At 45.8% G+C, this 20,747-nt stretch overlaps 1 protein-coding gene across 5 annotated transcripts in view; it reads right to left on the bottom strand.

Moving 5' to 3' along the window:
• The window catches only part of ZDHHC1 (zDHHC palmitoyltransferase 1), a 477,328-nt gene that overhangs the window by 248,331 nt on the left and 208,250 nt on the right, over positions 1–20,747 (bottom strand). The gene's annotated exons all lie outside the window — the stretch shown is intronic.

Below are 20,747 nucleotides of genomic sequence, written 5' to 3'. Positions count from 1 at the left end.
TAAGGAAAAAGTGCCTTTAATTTCCACATCGCTCCTGTGTTTGGGGCATCTAATGTTTTTTTCTCCCCCATACCCTGAGGCCCCAACAGAGGAAAATGTATACACCAGGGGTATACACTGGTGTGGGCCTATTTCCATCATGGCTCTCTTCTACACTACTGTGTGTTTGAGTCGGGAATTCCCATGTGTTCAAAACCGCTTTCCAATGCTCTGCTATGGGGCAACGTCGCAATCTTTTCAAATCCTCCCAACAGGACTCTGCCCACTGCCCCAGCCCAGTAAGTCACATCCCGTTTCCATGTCCCTTTCACCGGTCCACCCACAGATTTCCAGGTCATAGCAATCCGTCTTTTTGCAAGGGCCAGGCCTATAAATTTATTCCCACTTTCCTTTTGGGAGGCTTGGGGAAAAGTCCCAATAAGCATGTTTCAACTGTCGGATTAATGGAGCACCCAACTGATGTTTGCAACAGTGTCATCACCTCATCCCAGAAAGGGCGAAGCACGTCACAAGCCCAGGTTATATGTATAAAGTCCGCGTCATTGTGGTTACACCTTGGGCACCTGCGAGCCTCACCTTCATAAGCGATATGGAGTCTAGGGAGGGGGGGGGGGGGGTCATATAGGTCATGTGAATGAAGTTGAATTGTATATACGTCAATCTCGTGTTTCGCTACACTTTCTTAGGAGATGCAATGATTTTGTCCCATTCTAGGTTGGTGAAGTCTCGGTCCAAGATCATCTCCCATCGTCTTTGCAGTGTTAATAATGGCGTAAAGGAGATTTCAAGTAGTGAAGCATAAAGCCATTTCACCTGGTGTCTAGCAGCACCTAGCATAAGTAAGGCATGCAGTACTACATGTGTCTCAGGTTCTTCCCGGCTTCTACCCCACAGTGCATTAAATGTACAGACCAACGCCTCATAACTTGTCCAGGGGGGGGGGAGATCATGTCCTTAACCAGGTCTTCAAACGGGGTTAAGGTTTCCTCCTGGTAGCAGTCCCCAACCGTCTCCAGTCCTGCCTCCGTCCACGTTTTTAATTGTTCAACTGTAAATATGGACCGTGGCTTGCCATGAGGTGCTCCAACAAGGGGCAGTGCCGTTGTGTACCTTGGGGTCACCCTGGTTTTGATTGTACAACGTTTACAACACTGGAGAGCCGTTATTTGTAGCACTGACCGGTAGGGGGCTACCATTGTTGAATCAAGAAAATGAGGAGGGGTTCTAGGCTCCAACATGTACGTCCCTTGGTATTTATCCTTTCCAACTACTGAGCTAGCCACTGCATATTTGAGATCAGGCAGTAGAATTGAAAGATCGGTACCCCAGGCCTCCCTCCACCATGGGGCGCTGTAGCGTTACCAAAGAGTCAATCCACCGACCATCTCCCCATATAAGGTCCCGCAACAGGGAGTCTAACAGTCTGAACCATTCCGGTGACACTAACAGCGGGAGATTGATAAAACAGTACAACAAGCGCTGTAGCATAACCATCTTGGCCAGCGAGACTCGGGCCATAACCGGTATCAGCAAAGAGGACCAAAAAGGAACATTGGACCAAAGGGTTCTATCCAGGTTACCTTCTCTTAAATCATCCAGAGAGTGGAAGATCTGGATACCCAGGTATTTAAAGGTGGAGGGTGCCCAGTTATTGTCTGTGGGTAAGTCATGGGGTCGGGGGCAAGACTACAGCCACAGGGAAGAAGTCGTTTTTTTTTTTTGTTAACCCCTAAATCTGACAGGTGCTCAGATCATCTTAGGTAGTCTAGCGCGGTGTCAGATCCCACCATGATGTCTTCCAGAGATATCAAAAGGTCGACCGCATATAGGGAGATAATATGGTCAAGGCTGTCTATCATCAGACCCATCCCCTCACCTCCCTGTCGGTACATGGCTGCCAAGGGTTCAATCGCCAGAGCGAATAAAAGTGGTAACAGAGGGCAACCCTGTCGAGTGCCGCGGGAAATCATGTATTGTGTGGATACTGTAGGAAGGTGGAATCTGACTGCATGGTTGCCCCCACTTTTTTCCTGGTGTTTGAATGGTTTTTGACTAGTCTGGCTGGGATCCTGCTATCCAGGATCCCAGCCTATCTGATTACCCCCTTAAACGACTTGGTGTGCATATTAGATGCACTAGTGATTGGATACTGTGGTACCTTATGAGCCCCTAGTATATGGTACCTTAGGTACCTAGGGCATAGGCACTTCACAGGCCTACCAGGGGCTGAAGCATGTATTATGCCACCCCTGGGAAGCAGACTCAATCTGACACCACAGGCCTGCTACTGCAGCCTGTGTGAGGTAGTGTTAGCACTCCTCACTGAGGTATAGGTTTCTATATCTCACCATACACACACATATAAACCTATCAGCCACCCCTATGGCAGGCCCTATCAATCCTGAGGGCAGGGTGCTTGGTTTACAATGTGAGGGGGTGCCTCTGCATGAGCAGGGCCCCTCTACAGCTGGCAGAGTCTATTCTCTATGGCTGTTTGTGGATGCGGTTAAACCATATACTCTTAAGTGCATTAAAATGCTAACTTTGGAATGACTGCATCAAAACATGTCGTATATGGTGTCAAACAACTTGGAATCATACCCCCACATCAGTCCATAATGTGGGAGCATGATCCCACCCTTCTAGAGGGGACGACATGTAAAACGACAGAAATCTGAAAGAGCCCTGGCATCACAAAATAGATGCCACCAGCACAGACACTGGGCTGCCCTCCTGCTGCTGACTGAAACTCGCAGTGGAGGAAGCCCAACAAAAGGCATGCTGTCACAGGGAGGTGTCACTACCTTCCAGACAGAATTTAGTGTATTGGAGCTGGGTGGGTGCACTTCTAGAGTGCTTTGAAGTCCTACACTGGGGGAGTAGTAGGCTCCTCTGTGCATATGCCAGCTCAAACCGGTTCAGGGGCTACCTGTCCCTGCTCTGGCGCGAAACTGGTCAAAGGGTAGTGGGTGTAACCACCCCCTACCCTCACCCTCCGAGAGGAGTGGTCATAGAGCTAGTCCCTCCCCTATCTTCAGTATAAAATGGCAAAGTTTGCCATTGCAAAACAGATAACCCTGGACGACGCTCTACAAAGAAGAATCCTGGCCCTTCGACGTTCCACCACCTTTGGAAGACAGAAGAATCTCCCTTGGAGTCAAGGAGTGACTCCCCTGCTTGGCAGGCACCAAAAACCTTATAGGTCACAAACTTTCCCGCTCCCGCCGGAGTTCAAAGTCCCTGCAGCCCCGGAAGTGGATTTCCTGACTTCTCGACGGCCATTGTGAGTCCCCAGCAGGGCTGAGGCGAGTGGACCCCACGAGTGACGAGGAACAGCAATACCCGGGTACCGTGCACTATTGTCGAGTGCAACCCCTTCACGACGTTTTACGAACTTGTGCATTGGACCATTTGTGGCCCAAGCCTCCAGCAGGTTTTGCAGCGAAAATCAGAGGCCTACCCCGTCCCGAGTGACCGTGGGCTCCTGTGAAGCATTTCCTCACGAGGCGTCTTCGCGATCCCTTGCCCGTCGGCTTGTGGGTCCCCCGAAGACTTTCTTATCGACTAAAAGGGCTCCCCTGGTTGCTCCAGGCCTGCCCTCACTCACCCTCGCTGGGTGAGTCCCTCAGACCTTGCTGGTCTGCAACGCTGACCTTCTTCGATTTCCACGAGACTTGCCGTTGCCAAGGCTTGTTGGCTTCAATCCGGTTGCCGACACCGCAGTCAGCTGCAGACGTCGTGGGACACTCCGAATCCAGCTGCTGGTCATCGTCGATCTCTCCTGGACCTCGTGAGCGAAGAGTCAAAACACCATCGATGACCTGAAATCACCCGACATCTGTGGTCATCCATCTTCCTGGCCACCGGTCACTGGCAAGTGACTTTGAACACTGTCCCTTCAATTTTCAGGTCATCTGTATCTCGAATCCACCCTTGGATTCCACCGGACACTTCTTCAGTCGACGCAAGCAGCAAGTCTTCTTTGGTCTCCATAGAAAACAGCGACGCGACCCGACACCAAAAAACACCTATGCACTCGGCTTCCCTGGGTGAGGTAACTCGTGCACTCCGGTGCCTTAGTGTGTGTTGGCCCTCGAATTACTTACCTTGTAAGTGGCTTGCTTGTAGACTTCCTCAAAGTACCATAAAACTTTAAAAATCAAACCGCAACTTGCTCCATTATAATCAATAGGGAACCCGCGGCTGTGTTCACACACTGCATGCGTCTCCCGTGGGTCTGTTACTTACCTGATTTCACCGCAGCAGTGAAGCCCCAGCGATTCTACAGGCCCTAGGCCTTGTCATTTTGCAAGTCGACTTTCTTGACCCATTTTTTTAGTATATGGTCTGGTACGCCCCTAGGGCCCCAGCCATATTTGTGCTTAACTTATTGTGAAACGTTGATATTTGAATGTGTTCCTGGCTTCTAATCTCAAAGAGATTAGTAGAGTGTGTCTAGAAATAAATACATATATATTTGATATATATACCTGTGTGGTGTCCTTTCATTTGGTAATTCAAGAGATTATAAGGTAAAACAAGCTGCTTTACATTCCTCTGAGACTTAGCCTGAAGGCTGCTCTCCACAGCTACCACTAGGATAGCTTTCTTTAAAAGGTTGTCTTAAACCTATCTACCATAAGAGTCGATTTGGACTGGTGCAAGGTGGCCACTATAACTAGTGACCAGCATATGCCAGGCCAACTTCTCACAGATACCCTCTAGCCCGTCCTGACCCATGCCGTGTGACCTTCATATAGCAACTTCACCCATTTCACCCAACCATCTCTAAAACCCATTCTTATCATGGTCTCAAATAAATAATCCAAGCATAGAGTGTTGAAAGCTTTTTCCAGGTCGATCGACAGGAGGGCAGCCACTGGTAGAGTGATATAACACAGAATACAGTCTTCGTAGATTAAAGGATGTATTTCAAGACGGGATAAACCCATTCTGGTGAGTATGTATTAGGTAGGGCATATAGGGAAGCATGCATAGTGCCAAGAGCTTGCAAAGTATTTTAAAATCCATGTTGAGCATATAAAGCGGTCTATAGTCCACTACCTGGGCTCCTGAAACCGTTGTTTAAGGAAGTGGGAACACAAGCGCATCACGTGTGGATTCAGGAAGCCGTCCAATTTTCAGGGATTCTGCATAGAGAGTCACTAATCGGGGTGCTAGTCTGGAGGGAAATGCCGAATAGCATTCTGCCGGGAGACCATCTGGTCCCGGCATTTTACCTGTTGCCATGCTAGTGATGGCCTCTCGTACTTCCTATTATGTCATTGGTCCTCCAAGTGTCTCCTGGGCCTGCCCGTGTCACACCAAGAGTGGAAGTGGAACTCAGAATTCACAAAGTTCCTCCTGTGAAATGGGGGAGGGGGCACAGTGTATAAATTTGCACAGTATACTTGGAAAAAGGCGTTAATTGCTTCTGGTTTATAGATGGGCTCTCCAGTGTCTGACCGGATACGAGTAATCGGGCGATCATCTGGTCTCTGGCCTAATCAGCCATGCCAGTATACAGCCAGGCCTACCTTCCTCGTCCTGTACCTTAGTAAGGTAGTTTTTATAGTCATGACATCTCAACCGTTCTAGTGTCTCATTATAGAGTGTCTGTGTTTCACGCAAGTGTGCTAGCGCAGGGTCTATTGATCCCTGATCATTGTCCACCATATGTAATTTGTCTTCCAAGCTTGTTAGTTCCTTACAGAGTTCCCTCTGCACTCCTACTGATTGTCGCAAGCAGTGTCCCCTTACCACTACCTTAAATGCTTCCTATTCCACCAACCCTGTAGATGCTGTTTGTGTGTTGCTAAGAAAGTAAGTGTCAATGGAGGAGCCCAGCGTCTCCCTAAAGCAGGCATCCTCCAACACCAGGGAATTGAACCACCACAAAGGAATCGGGGGCACCTCCCCAGTGGTTGGTGGGACATTAATAGTGAGCTATGGTCTGAAATTGTACATCACATATATTAAGTACGCGTAACTGGGCCATTAATATTGGGGGGGCACAAGAAGGCATCTATTCTAGTGTGCAAGTGGTGTATAGGTGAATAAAAGGAATAATCCCATCCCTCTATATGTTGGATCCTCCAAGCGTCTTCCAAACCCCAATGTGTTGTCCAGCCTCGAAACCCAGTGGCCGTACAATGGGCTTGGGTCCCAGGCAGTGGGGGATGAAAGTGGTCCAGGGGCATATCTGCTACACAGTTGAAGTCCCCTCTAAGTAACATGTTCTCTGTTGGCAGACCTGCCATATGAGCTGAGAAATCATGAAGAAACTGCAACTGGTCTTGATTTGGGGCATATAAACTACCAATTGTAATATCCCGACCGTACAGCCTCCAAGATATCAGTACATATCTACCTTCTTTATCTATTAATGTGTGTGTAGGTTCAAAGGGGACTCCGGCCCATATCCAATGCACCTCAGGCGTATGCTGAGAAAGAGGTCTCAAAGATCTGGCCCCTCTGTCATCTACGCAGTTTCTCCACCTCTCCTCGTAGGAGATGGGTTTCTTTTAGCAGGGTCACCTGACTCTTCTGCATCATAAATACTTATGCACGTTGTGTTGTTTGATCGCAAACCCCGTCCCCCTTATATTCAGGAATGTCAAGGCTTTGTGTGTGGGTGCCATGCGCAAGCAAACATCTCTCCCCCCTGCTCCCAAATGAATGATCCATGTCCACCCCTGCAAATGAAACAACGCAAACTGTAAAAGAAAAAGAAACACAATCAACTCCCCCATCCCAGAGCAGTCTAGTAACAGCCAGCCGCCCAAACTGTAGACAAACAAACAATCTCATTGGAGGACCCTGGTTAAACAAGAGTCCTTCTAGGAGGGAAGGCCAAGCTCTATCGGAACAGTCCCCCGTTCAGACAGCACCGACCCGGGTTTCAGTAAGGCCCAGACAGACCACATACAACACCACACCTAGTGGCGTAGTTCGCCTCCGGGGATGAGCAGACATCTCCCGTGGACTTAATATTCATCAAATGATATCATCTGTAGTCCCTGGAGTAACAATCATCCTTAAGGGCTGCAGCTCTTTCCTTCTCAGTCTGAGATGGGCATGGCTTTTTCGGTGTGCCCTGTTTGAACTTCTTCCTGGAACGTTTCCGGAGTCCTGAGGCTAAAAGCGCCAGAGCAGGACCTATCTTCGGGGATAGTCCTCCAGATTTATATGCCTCAAACCATTCCCATGCTAGTTTGGGATCGTCACAGAAGTGGGTTTTCCCCTCAAACACTATGCGAAGTCAAGCAGGGAACATTAAGGAGTATTGCAACCCTTCTTCCCGCAGGGCCTTCTTCACTTCAAAAAAGAAAGCTCAACTCTGTTGTACTTCGTGTGTACAGTCTGGGAATAGCGAGACCTTACTGTTGTATACTATGAATGGACCATCGGACCTAGCTTTTTGTAGCAAAACATCCCTGTCCCTGTAGTGCAGGAGCTTAGCCATGATCGGGCGTGGAGGCCACCCTGGCGCCGGAGGGCTGGCTGGAACACGGTAAAGGTATCGAACGCCCATAGGCCTTCCGGTGAGACCACCGTCCTGAGCCAGGATACCAGGAATGCAATCATATCTTTCCCCTCAACTCCTTCAGGAAGACCCACCACTCTGATGTTATTCCTTCGGTTACGCCCTTCCGCGTCTTCGGTCCGATGTTCCAGCGTGTGGACCCTGTTAGTGAGCTCCGCATATTGAAGCAACAGAGTTTTCTGTTAAGGGCAAAGGCCAGTGATCGAGGATTCTGCCACCTTCACTCGCTCTGCTAGCTTATGATGTTTGGCCAGAATGGGCCCTAATCCAACAGACACAGTGCTAATGTCTTGGTGTAAAGTTGCTTTAGTGTCGGCGATAGCTCTCCAAATTTTTGTCAATTGTTGTTGTACTGGGTCTATCTGTGCTGCGACTCCGGCCCTCTCTTGTTTTTGTCCCGGGGGGTAGTCTTCCTGATCTGGAGGTACTCCGGTCGATTTTATTCTGGTCTTACCCATCTTCGCCTGCTAAGGGGGTGGTCTAATAACTGGCAATTCTAAGCGTGTCCTCTACCCCCACTCTCTCAAACAGTGTTACCTCTGGGGAGGATCCCCTAGCTCAGGGACCAGCAAACTTCACCTAGGTGGGACCTCTAGTGGCCAGGCTCCCACTGTGCCAGGCAGTGGGCATTCGCTAAAATGCACCTCCAAAACAATAAAGAACCAACACTATCCTTCCTCTGCCACTTGTGTTTACACAGACCAAACCAATACAGGCCGTATCTCGTGTGTCCTTCAGCAGATTCTGTCAGGGCCCGCCGCCCAGCACTGGACCCAGGGCAGGTTTTTGAATCTGTGTGGGGGGGAGGGGCTTGGGGAGGGAGAGCACAGCAGGGGACGGGACAGGTTCGACCGGTTAGGCCCTGCGTTGGTCACCGGGCCTTGAACTAGGCCCCGAGTGTCTGCTGCATCGCGGATTTACCCTACCCCACCTCTCAGACCGCAACGGGTCTCTGCTCCTCACCTGTTCAAACGTTGCTGCACAAACCTTCTTCCCAGCGAGGACGTGCCCGCAGTCTCGGGTCCCACAGAACTACTAGCGAAAATGCAGCGGCCATCTGAGTGTTCTGGTCACCGTCAGGACTTCGACCACAGGAACACCATCTCTGTCCCAGGGCAGCCAACCGTGACCAGCGCTGTAGCTATCACCTGGCTAGGCACCTAGCCCCGTGCATCTGGCTCGTCGAGGGATCACATCTTCCCGCTGTCTAGGCAAAGACAAAGCCCGGCTCCTCATCAGGATAGGCACCGTCCCTCAGTCATTTCCGCCAGTAAGAGTGGATCAACCCCTCTAATCGCGAGCCTCACAGGGCCCTCTGGACCCCCGGTCTCAGTTCACTGCCATTCCCACTGCCGTCAGGGCAGCCAACTGCAGCCGGCAAAACAGGCAACGCTAACAGCTTCCAATGTCCGCCCAATGGTGTGTCTCACATATTGTCAAGACAGTTCAGACTTTGCAGGATGATCTCCCCTCGACACCGGGAAGCACAACACACTCCCTAAATTTCCTCTCACAGCTGGCGTCAAGCCTGGCTGATGTTAGAAATTGCTGTATTAAAGTCGGGTTGGTGCGGAGCAACTAGCTCACACGTCCACAATCGTTGGCAATATGACGCTTACCACAATGATTCTGCATTTTTGGTAATTTCATATGCAAATATAATGTATTCGAAGTCTTGATTTTGGGGGTGAGTAAGAAGACTCTTAGACGCTGCAAGGGATGCTGTCCGTTTCTCATTTGATTTTGCAGCCCACTTGGCACGTGAAATATTTTTGATTGTGCACTTCTCTGTAATGCCATATATGCTCAGAGCCTTAATGGCATTAACTTTGCATCACATTTTCTGTGACTTTTTGTTATAAATACTTAAAACTATTCTGCTGATCTAGAACTCAGTTGTTGAGTAGGCCTTTTACTTAAGTGACAGTTTTCTGATGGTTTGTATGTGCTTGAAGGCGCCTTACCTTGGGGACAGATTGCCTCATGAAATTGAGGTTTAACATGGCCTCTCATTCACTGAATTGCGATGTTCAGCGGAGATACATTTTGAGGGGTCAAAATTGCGGGGTTCCTCATGCCCACAAATGTCTGTTACGTAGCAAATGATGGTTGCAAATGAGGAGCACCGCCTTTCTGTGTTAGAAGATTTCTCTTTCCGTAGTTTAATGGATTTTCCGGTGTGGATTCTACTGGTGGATTTTGCCGGGATCCTGACCTGCAGTGCTTCTCCTGACCAAATTGGATAGAAAGCATGAATGAGGCAGAATGAGTCTCGAGTTTGAGAGTGTTCTAATGTGTTATTAAAGTGCAGAGTCTTGTGCTGAGTGAAGGATTACTATGCTGATAATGTGGCCTTTTGGTTATGCAATGCTGATTTTGGGTTTGACTGGTCATCACTGTGTATTTAATGGTTTTTTTTGTAATTTGCATCAAAGACGTTTTGAGTTTTATTATTGTTTGGTTATCGGATTTTTCAAAATCCAAGATGTCAAGATATTGTTGTTGAGCTTGTCTGCATAAAGTTAGTGTACATACACACTGATAGGGGTTTATCTAAATAATCGGTTTACCTTTGTAGGAGTTTCCGTTGGATTTTGGACACTGGACAATTTCCAAATCGGTTACAAGATAGACTGGACTTACATAATGCCAGATTAAGTGATCCCACTAATCAACTTGCATTAACGTTGGCTTCTCATCAACTTCATCTACTTAAATGCCCCACTTTTCTTCCAGCAGATCAAAGACCAATAGAGGTGGCAAATGGTCAGAGTTTATTGTCTCTAGGGGAGAATCTTTCTTCTATTGATGTTAGTGGTAGCCATGTTTGTGGAGCTGCCGCTAGCGCTCCAGGAGCACAGTCTCAGAGCCCTGACCGCCAATGTATTTTCGACTCCAATATTGCACCGTATCTTCGATTGCACTCAACATTTAAATCGTAATACTTATAACCCTATGTTCAACCTCTTCATGAGTAGAGCTTCATGGATTGTGCCCTCACAGAAAATATTTGAAGGGGACTGTGTAGGTATTCATTCCAGCAAGCCCAATTTTGTCTGACCGTCCTTACCACCAAGTCTGAGCCAGAAGCCAAAAGCAGTGTGTTTAGGTTTTGCCTTTAGGCTTTTTTACAGGTCACTGTCTTCCCAGCTAACACTTTGTCCAGTTAGTACCCTCTATGATTCTCAATCAGTGACCTGCAACCGAGTGCCCCTTTTTAATAGGTCTTAATGTGTGCAAAGCCCCTCTAAAGAAGACTGACAACGCATACTATGGCAAACCAATCTTAAATCGTGTAAATTCCCAGGGTACTGTTGCACTACTGTCTAGTCAATTCTCTATGAATTATAATTTAATATCCTTATCATTAGCTGGAACATAGCTGGCTTGACGTTAAAAAATACCAACAAAGAATCGCTTCCATCCATCAGCGCATGTGATATAGTGGAGACTTGGTCTGTTACTGATATTTTTAGTAATGGTTATACTTGTTTTTTGTACTTGCTATCAAGGGTTACTTTGGCAGGTCTTTCAGAAGAGCTTCATGGTATGGTTTAAGTTAGCACTTGAGTATTAGCAATAGTCCTGTTAACAATAAGGGGATACAGGTTGACTGCTGAAAGGAGTTTACATGCGTTTTTGTTACCTTTTATAATACTGAGTTTACCCACGCCAATGTCAAGAATTTTCATGACTTATTCGCCTTCGTAGAGAATATACTTATTTATCCCATATTTTCTTCTAGGGCTTCCAAATGGATAATTTGTGGAGACTTCAATGCTCAGCTGGCTCAAAATGTCAATACAGTGCACTACCTGCCGACAATACAACTTACTAAGGCAGTTTGTTCTCGTCATAACAATAGAGGAGATGAACTTTGTAGATACATTCGGACTTTGACGTGGTCAATATCCACGAAAGGCACGACCCCCACAATGCTTTCATTTCTAACTTCTTTGGTGGAGATGTGTGACTGTTATTGATTACGTCTTTTTTTCTAGATGCCTTTTGTGTCAACTGGAATCTTTTACTACTTTAAGTCTGAATTATGGCGACCACAATCCTCTTGACAATGGTCTAGTTGTCTGCTTTAGCAATAAGTCTAGTCCGCTTAAAGCATTTACTTGTTTATGCCGTACATAAGACAAACTGCGTACTGTTTGGAAAATGAAGAACCCAGATGCCTTTTCAGAGTGTTTGGTTATGTTCAATCTTAGTTTTTTTGTTTTTTTAAAACTTTTTTTATTGATTTTCACAAGATCATTACACTGCATTAGTACTCCATTGTTACAACTCTTACATACCATCACAGTTATAACATTCAGCATACAAAGAGTTCCCTCAACTCCCCCTCCACCCACAAAAGCCGCCCATCTTCTCCAGTATATATGTCTCTGATATGTTGAGTTATCAATAACAGATGCGATTAGTACAAGTATTAGGCCCTGTGTCAGCGTTTTGTACAGTAACTAGTCTCCTTCCCAGGCTATTCTGATGGTTAGTCCAATTACGTTCCCCCACTTCCGCACCACCACATCTCACGGAAAGTCACGGTCCCTGTACTCTCTGCTTTTCGAAATCCACAGTTGCGTTATCTATATCTCGCAGTTCAGTTACCATTAATGCCCATGAAGCCAAATCATCCTCCAGTCGTTTCTCTCTCCACACAAACTTCATCCCGACCTCTTCCACAGCTGCCCATCCAGGCATATCGCGGAGCCAGTTAGCATAACTGGGAGTCGTGCACCCAACCAAATGCTGGTGCTATGCCATTTTGCCAATAGCAAACCTAGTATTAGGAATTTATGACTATGTTTCTCTTTTGCAGGTTCCAGGATTAGCCCAAACACCACCCCACGTGGGGCAAGCGGCACTTCCCTACCTATAGCCCTATTTAGGTTATCCAGTACTTCTCTCCAGTAGGGCAATATCACAGAGCACTGCCACTCTACATGCATAAAATCTGTAACAGTGGCACCACATCTAGCACAGTGGGCCGACCGAGTGATATACAGGTGTTGTGTAGTCTTGGGTGAGAGTAAGGTCTGGTGTGTGCAGTTGCATTGCATTCATTTAAAACGTGCATTAGAGCTCATAGTGCGCAATACCATGTGGACTTTGACATTCCTGGGTTGATAGGGTCAGGCCCTGTGCTTCTTCCCATTTCCCATGTGCTTTAGTCTGTATTTTGGCAACTCTTCCCATAGGGCATGGTATAAGTGTGAGATCAATTTCGAGGCACCTGAGAGCTTCAGTAGGGCTGTCAGTATTTAGGAGTGTACTGGTTCCACACTAAATCATAGCCATATCTCTTGCACTGTTGCAGATACCTTAGCGTATTGCAAATACCGCCCCACACCCAATGCAAAAGATTCTAGCGCATCCTCGTGAATCAGAAATTGACAGCCCAAGTACAGATCTTCCAGGAGCCACAGCCTTTGTCCTTCCACTTCTGCACAGACATCACTACTGCTATTCGTACAAAAGGTTTCAGTACCCACAGTGGCATATTACACGCGTATGGGGCGCGACCTCGCACTTTCAAGACCACTCTCTCCCATACCGGACACATCTGGTGTATCTAAAAGGGCGACTCTGCTGGCACCAAGTGCCACTCATAAGCAGTTTTGAAAATGTTAGTCTTCCATTGGAGCCTTTCGAGAGATTTTTCTTCCAATTGTCTCCTGCGTCTAGCCAATGGACTGCACGTTGCAGATGAGCTGCAAGATAATACAGTTCCATACTAGGGAGTTCAATCCCTCCCCGCTCCCAAGTCTGTTTGAGCATGCGCAACCCAATACTTTTTATTTTATTGGCCCACAACAAGTCAGTATTTAGACCATCTAGCTTGGTAAAAGTTTTCCGCAGTATCTAGTACAGTGTTCCCTGCAGGGTGTATAGACATCTGGGGAGAATCACCATGCTCTGCCCATTAGTAATAAAGGGAGGTTCCCTCCAGAAAAGAGTCAATGTCTTCTGTCCCTTCACCACTCTGCCCCTATTGAGGTTAAGGACTTTTTGTTTAGTGTAAGCAATTTTGACTCCCAAATATCATATACCCTCCATTCTCATGCTACGGAGCCCCTTAGGCAATAGACCCGCCAGGGAACCTCTCAGGGAGTTGAGATTTGTGAACATTCACAAAGAGACCTGACATCTCTCCAAATGCCCACAATACATGCATCAGTACAGGAACCAATTCCTCTGGGATGCACAAGTAAACCAGGGAGTTGTCAGCATAATGTGGTCTTTCCCACCAGGATCCCCAAGGGCCTCAGATCACGACACAGTCGCATTGCAATCGGCTCCATGGCCCAGGCGAACAGTAAGGGTCATAGGGGACAGCCGTGTCGGGTGCCTTGATACAGCTAGAACCGCCCGGACACCACATTGCCCGTTTGCACCCTGGTACCCAGGTCACTGTATAACAGGTTCACCCATGCTATATAACAGGGGCCAAGTCCCACTTTCTCCATCACGTGCCAGGGGCATCTCCAAATGACGGAATCCAGCACCTGTTCGATATCTAGGAATGCCAGTGCGTAGGGGCCCTTCCTTAGATGTGGTGCATGAAAGTCGTGGCAAGCCTACAGAAGTTATACATGGTCCCTCTCTGCAGGCTAAAGCTGCACTTATACGGGGGTATCGGGAATGGCATTTGTGAGAGCAGTTGCGCCGCCAGTATGGCACTTAATATTTTAATATCCACGTTCAGATGCGAGTGAAGTGCAGTTGATAGGACTCCACCTCCTCAGGATCCTTACCAGACTTCAGAACCATAACTATAAAGGCCTCTTGCATAGTTTCAGGTAATCACCCTCTCTGTAATGTTTTTTGAAAGACCTCTAGCATTTTCTCTGCAACCACGTCTGCATATTTGAGGTAAAATTCAATGGGAAGGCCATCGCGTCCCGGTGTTTTGGCTGTGATTAGTCAATTCTGTGCCACCAATAGTTCCTCTTTTGTAATGGGATCATCCGCAGCGGTTATATCCTCAATCTCCACTCTCGGGAGATCTTTTACAACAAGAAAGTTAGTTCCTCGATCTCCCTTACCTGCATATGTCTGGCAGAGATGAGCTCCGCATTATATCGATCAATGTAAATGGCATCTTGAACAAACTAAAAAATGGTGGATTGATCAGATGGTTGGCGGCATTCTCACCTCAAATTGGGTTTCTGCAGGAAACTCATCTCAAAACTGATCAGCCTAATTTTTTTTATCCCCAAAGCTCTCTCTAAGGCCTGTTTTGCTTCAGCTCAGGCAGCAATAAGGGGGGGGGGGGTCGCTATTTATTTCGGACGAGGGATAAACTGGGACATCACTCAAATTCAAAAAGATCCATATGGCAGATGGATTTGGATAGCTAAACAGTTTACCTATTACTTTACTCAATTTAAGTCCGCTTCACGGATCGATTTCTTTCTGGTGTCACGCTCTTTGAGCTGCTTGAATACTGAGATTTTGGCCAATTCTTTCTCAGACCATTCTCTAGTAAAATTTGAAATAAATATAGTCCTGGGGAGCAGAGAAAAATCCAGGTGGCAAATGGATAGACTTCTCTTAACCAATCAACAGTGGATAATAAGTATGCGATAATGGATCAGGGAGTTTTTTAAGATCAATAGGGGCACCGCAAGGCTTTTCTCAGTTTGGGGGGCTTTTAAAGCTTCAGTGCGAGGACAAATGATTGCTTTTATGGCGGGACAAGCCAGAGAGTGTAAAACTCGATTTAAAGAACTTCAGAAAGCCGTTGATGTGGCCTTGGTAAAAAAGAGAGCTTCCCCAGGGGGGAGACATCGTGCTGAAGAGGAACTAACCAAAGCCAAACAGGAATTGAGGGAGTTTTTTATTAAGGAAGAAATAAGCAGCTCAAGAGCATACCAGCAGAAAGTTTATGAAGAAAGCCAAATGGTAGGAAAATTATTGGCATGGTCAACTAGAGTCAAGCAAGAAGCGGCGGTAATTGATGAAGTGGCAATACCGGGGACGCAGATAATAGTTTTCGAAAAAGATAGTATTTCTAACATTTTTGTTGATCACTATAAGGATCTCTATTCAACTGATTATCAAGTATCTAAACAAGCTATCCAGGGCTACTTTAATGATTTACTTCTCCCTCAGCTTTCTACAGGACAGAAAGAGGCTCTATTGGCCATTATCTCTGCAGAAGAAATCTCCAGCGCTTTGGCCTCAATGCCTGGAGATAAGGCCTGTGGAAATGACGGTCTTCCGATTGAATTTTATAAGGCTTTCTCGGAAGAGCTATTGCCATTCTTGCTCGAGCTATTCAATCAGGTTAAAGCGGGAGGTGACGTCCCAGCGGCCTTTAAAGAATCTTCGATAGTTCCTTTCGTTAAGAAAGGCAAAAGTCCTAAGGAGGTCGGCTCTTATAGGCCAATTAGCCTCCTGAATGTAGACTATAAACTACTGATGAAAATATGGGCCAATTGATTTACCTCAGTGGCACAATATGCAATACATATAGATCAATCTGGCTTCATCCCAGGCCGGCCAATGTCGTCAAACACTGGTTACTTAATTCAAGCAATTGATTATTTTAATATCCACCAAACTTCTGCAATAATAATGATGGTCATGCCGAGAAGTAATTCGACCTTGTGAATTGGGGTGCGTTATTCTATGGCCTCGAAAGGTTTGGGTTTCCGGCACAAATAATTACTATGCTCCAGAATATATATCAAGGAGCTCAGGCTCAGATCAGGATAAATTCAAAATCAGCAGGGATAATAGATATTAGACGCGGGACCCAGCAGGGCTGCCCCTTGTCGCTAGTTTTATTTACCTTCTTCATAGAACCTCTGGCGTAAGGATTCGAGATAATACAGACATAAAAACACCAATAGAGGGGATGTCGAAAATAAAATTATTTGCAGACTATGTTATACTTTATCTTAAACCGGAAAAACTAAATATGGATAGGATTTTAAGGGAGTTTGCGGCGATTGGAGGATATAAAATGAATCATAAAAAAACTGAAGTATTGGCGCTTAATGCCTGCTGTAATTTTATCCCAGACAATTTAAAACAACAACCATATTCTCCTGGGCCGATTCGCTATATGGGAATTTATGTCTCAAACCAATATGCGGATTTATTTAGGTTAAACTATGAAGCAACACTGAGTAAAATTAAAGATCTATTGGGAAAGTGGATACTTCTCCCCCTTACTCTGATAGGGTGTGTTGCTTTAATAAAGATGTCAGTACTACCCTTATTAATTTTCTTTTTTCAAATATCCCAATCAAAATCAATGCAGTTTTTTTTTTAGAGAACTGGAAATATTATTTTGTCAGTTCATTTGGAACAAAAAAGCGTCAAGGTTAAAACTATCAATCCTTCAACTTGACATTAGCTTGGGTTGGGCTGGCTCTCCCCCATATTCGTACCCATTATGAAGCAGCGTACATGGATATAGTAGTGCGGCTGCTTGACAATTGGGGATCATTGGATAGCTTTTTTCTCAGTAAGATGGTCCATGAAGCCGGAATTTAGCTTCCGGTCTTCTTAAAAACATCACAACTTCCTAAAACAAGTACGATACAAGACGCTTCAAGCATTCTCTAATAGACTTCAGAAATGTTATTCTCAAAAGGCCCAGTCTTCGGGATTTGGATATCGGAGCTTAACAGAGGCCAGAGGTTTGGGCCTTTACATCTGTAATAGTCATGTTAAACTTTGGGAATCAAAAGGTTTTAAAGAGTTAAGCCACTTTATAATAGGAGGTAGATGTATTAACTGGGAGGAGGTTCAGGTTAGATGCGGTATGCAGAGCAGGTTGCTCTTTTATTAGCTTCCTCCAGGTTAGATTACTGATAAATAAATATATACCCCTAGGAAATATAGGTTCCCCCTCGGTCCTTGCTGCTGTGTTCAGCACTAAACTGCGAGGTATAGGGAATTGGTACTGAGTTTTTTTTAAATCAAGGGGATCCCCTTGTCATTACCAATTTTCTGGAAAAACTAAAACCCGAATTGTCTTGCAGTTTTTCAGTTAGAGAGTGGCAAAGTAAGGCATTGAGAGCAGCAAACTTCAAAAGAATGGCGTTTTTGACCCGATGGACGGCTTATTATACCCCATACGCTTTGCATAAAATTTATCCAGAGGTTGAAAATAAGTGTTTTCGCTGCCAGCAGGTTGGGGAGGGCGGCTGGTTACATGTATAAAGCGCGAACTCGAGCGCTTTACGAGAGCACCAATTACATTACATACATGTTTTGTTTTTTCAATTAACCATGGGCCCATTACATGAGAGAGCCTGTTGATGCTTGCCACCCCATCCTAGCTGCTTGCTGCTCCCCCACTTCCATCTCTCACGATATATTTCACTGTGTGGTCTTGGGAATATATTCATATTTCCTTGGGATTTCTTAACAGCAGCTGTGAATAAGTTCCTGCTTTCCGCTTTCTCACTCTTGCCAGTCGCAACAGCAATGTTATAGAGCATGAACTTGAGCACTTTACAAGAGCACCAATTACAAAAGTATGGTCGTTTACAGTTACCAACATGGCTGACAAAGTAGAAGCCAAAGGAGAAGCTGCAAGGTCTGCCTGGCCAATGCTGTGTAGCCCCCCCAGGGTCTTTGTTCGTAGTCCAATTATCGTTAGATCACTGGTGAACAGTATAGTTAGAAAGGTAAGAAAGAAATAGGAGGACTAGAAGTGTATGCATATTGTGTTGCACTCTGCTTAAGAAAGTGTTTAGGAGATATTCATTCCTTGAGCTTCTGTGCGATACTTCAGATTATTTGGAGGCAGTCACAGTGCTGATAGCATAGTTATGGTTCGCATCAATCGTGACTTTAGGTGGTTAAACCTGTGTGGTTCCCATCAGAGGAAGGGCAAAACTTTCAGCTTTTTTTCATGCCTGACTATGCTTCCCTGCCAACACTCGCGACCTGTCTGAGTATGGTTTCATTACCTGCCCCTGACTTTTCAGTGCCTCATAACCCAGCCACGTTCCAAGATAACTTTGACCACACATGATTTTATGATGCCACTTTTTCAACCTACATCTGTGCACCTTTGTTTTAATTTATAATTTACCCATTTCTGATGCTCTGCAGCTGTGACAGATTAACCACTGCACAGCTTTGCTGAACTCATATTGTAAACTGTCTAGCCCTGCATAATACATGCCTACTGTTCCCCAATTACCTCTTTCTACTTCTGCAGCTAGAAATTAGGTAATTGTGCCTCCGGGGTGTTTTTCGCATAATTATGGATTTGCCGCCTTTTCCCCATAATCCATCATCGAACGCATAATCTGCAGATTTTTACAGAAAAAGGCACTTGCTTCTAGCGCAAAGGGTTCAAACATTACTAAAAACGCAGTGACGCATATTGCCCTGCAGTAAAAGGCTCTTTGCAAAGGTTGACTGGTCACCTTTCTTTTGTTTATTTCAATATTTGGGTATTAAACTGGAACTAAATGAGGTGCAATTTATGCCCAGACAGTGTTAACAAGTTTACAAAAGAATCAAGTAATACTATCAGAAAACATGCAGCATTCCGCTGCATAATTTGCCTTTTATTGATGCCTAATTTAGTCAACCGTGCCACATAATTATGCCCTCCCTTGTCACATAATTCCAGTGGCCCTGCATCCCATGAATTTTTTTTTTTAACATGCTCGGGGTGAAGTTTTCTCTTGACTCCGTTCACTGATGGGCAATTTGATATATTTAAAAACCATGTTGTTAGTTGGCTGCATCGCGCCTTTAGACAGCTCTCTACAGCTTCACTGCAGGATCGTATATTCAAAAGTCTGAAGATCGGAAGAAGACAATGTTTTCTTAGTGTCAGCATTTTTGCGGATACATGTGACGTGGCCTAATGTTTCTGGTGCTGTCCTACATAGTTTGCAAAGCTGGTCAGAGTCACTGCTTAATCTCCTTTACCAATAGGACTTCACAGGATATCCCAGCCTAGTTAATTGCCTTTTTATGTTGAGCTTACAGCGCGCATGCGCAGTCTGCAAGACCTGATGTAATAACGGTAGGTGAGTGTAATCTGGCCTGCTGCATACAGTTGGTTTAATCATGCATCGCTCTTCTTTGCTGGCTCCTCATTGGTGGGTGCTCCCGGTACCTCACTTCCGTTTTTCCTTCAGGAGCACAGGCCAACCACAGTTTCATTATGCTGTGGGTATGTATATGTTCCTTAGGGGACTACTTCTTTTATTTTCTGCTCGTTCTTTAATGCAGGCATTGGGCATTTCTTCCTAACCAGCATCATTCTTTTGTACACATGGGAGAACGGACGCAAAGACTTGTACCATGTTCCCGAGTCCCAAAGTCAGCCCTGTAAATTACACAACGCCCTCTCAGGTCGCTTACTTGCAAACACGCTCATAAATAATCATCGTTTTTCATTGTGATTCCTTTACAATTCACATTGTTTATTTAATTGCATTGATTCCAAATTTTCACGCTATTGTTTATTTCATTTTATTAGTTCTGATCGACTGTTCTAGGTTAACACAAAGAGAGCCGACACCGAGACTCAAAGCGGGGTTTTTTTCTAAGCAAACATAAATGCACCGTGGTCTGCTCTGATTAACTGACTCTGTCAGAACCTTCTGCCTTTTCAATGCCATGGACCTGTGACTACCTTCTTTAAGGCCCTACCAGCCTTTCAAATTGAAGCCTCTGCCCCAAGCTTGACAGTCTTTCTGAGGAAATGGCCTGGCATGACTGACTAGATCACAGCCCTGTCTGCCTTTATGAGGTGCCAGCCTGCTGCATAATCGTCTTTTCCCAATCAGCAGATGGCGTACTGCTGAAAGGTCTTGGATGTGTGGCAAATATTTATTTGAATAATCACAAAAGCTAATTAACATTCCTTATAACTTCTGGTGAAAGGGAAAGTTTGTTTGCAGGAGCCAAGCAACCATCATATTAAGAAAAATGGCTGCACGCTCAGTTTTTGCCAAAGCCTTTTCAGGAATTGCCTATCCAGCCTCGCAGCTCATCGTGAGCTGCTGCAGACAACTGGTCAGAGCCCTAGTTTGGCTGGCTCACCTCCTGGAATGGAAACTGAAGCCCAGCGGACACATGCCATGGATAGCTTGCATTCAGTCCCAATGTTTTAGCATACTGCAGCACTGCTCACATTTGGGCTAGGAGGGGTGGGCCTACCAAGGGAAGCCAAAAATACAAGTCCAGTAATGCAGCGTGG

This window comes from Triturus cristatus, chromosome 12, assembly GCF_964204655.1.
Source record: "Triturus cristatus chromosome 12, aTriCri1.1, whole genome shotgun sequence".
Lineage (NCBI taxonomy): Eukaryota > Metazoa > Chordata > Amphibia > Caudata > Salamandridae > Triturus > Triturus cristatus.
Note: the sequence above shows the minus strand (reverse complement) of the source record. Positions and strands in the feature narration are given on the sequence as shown.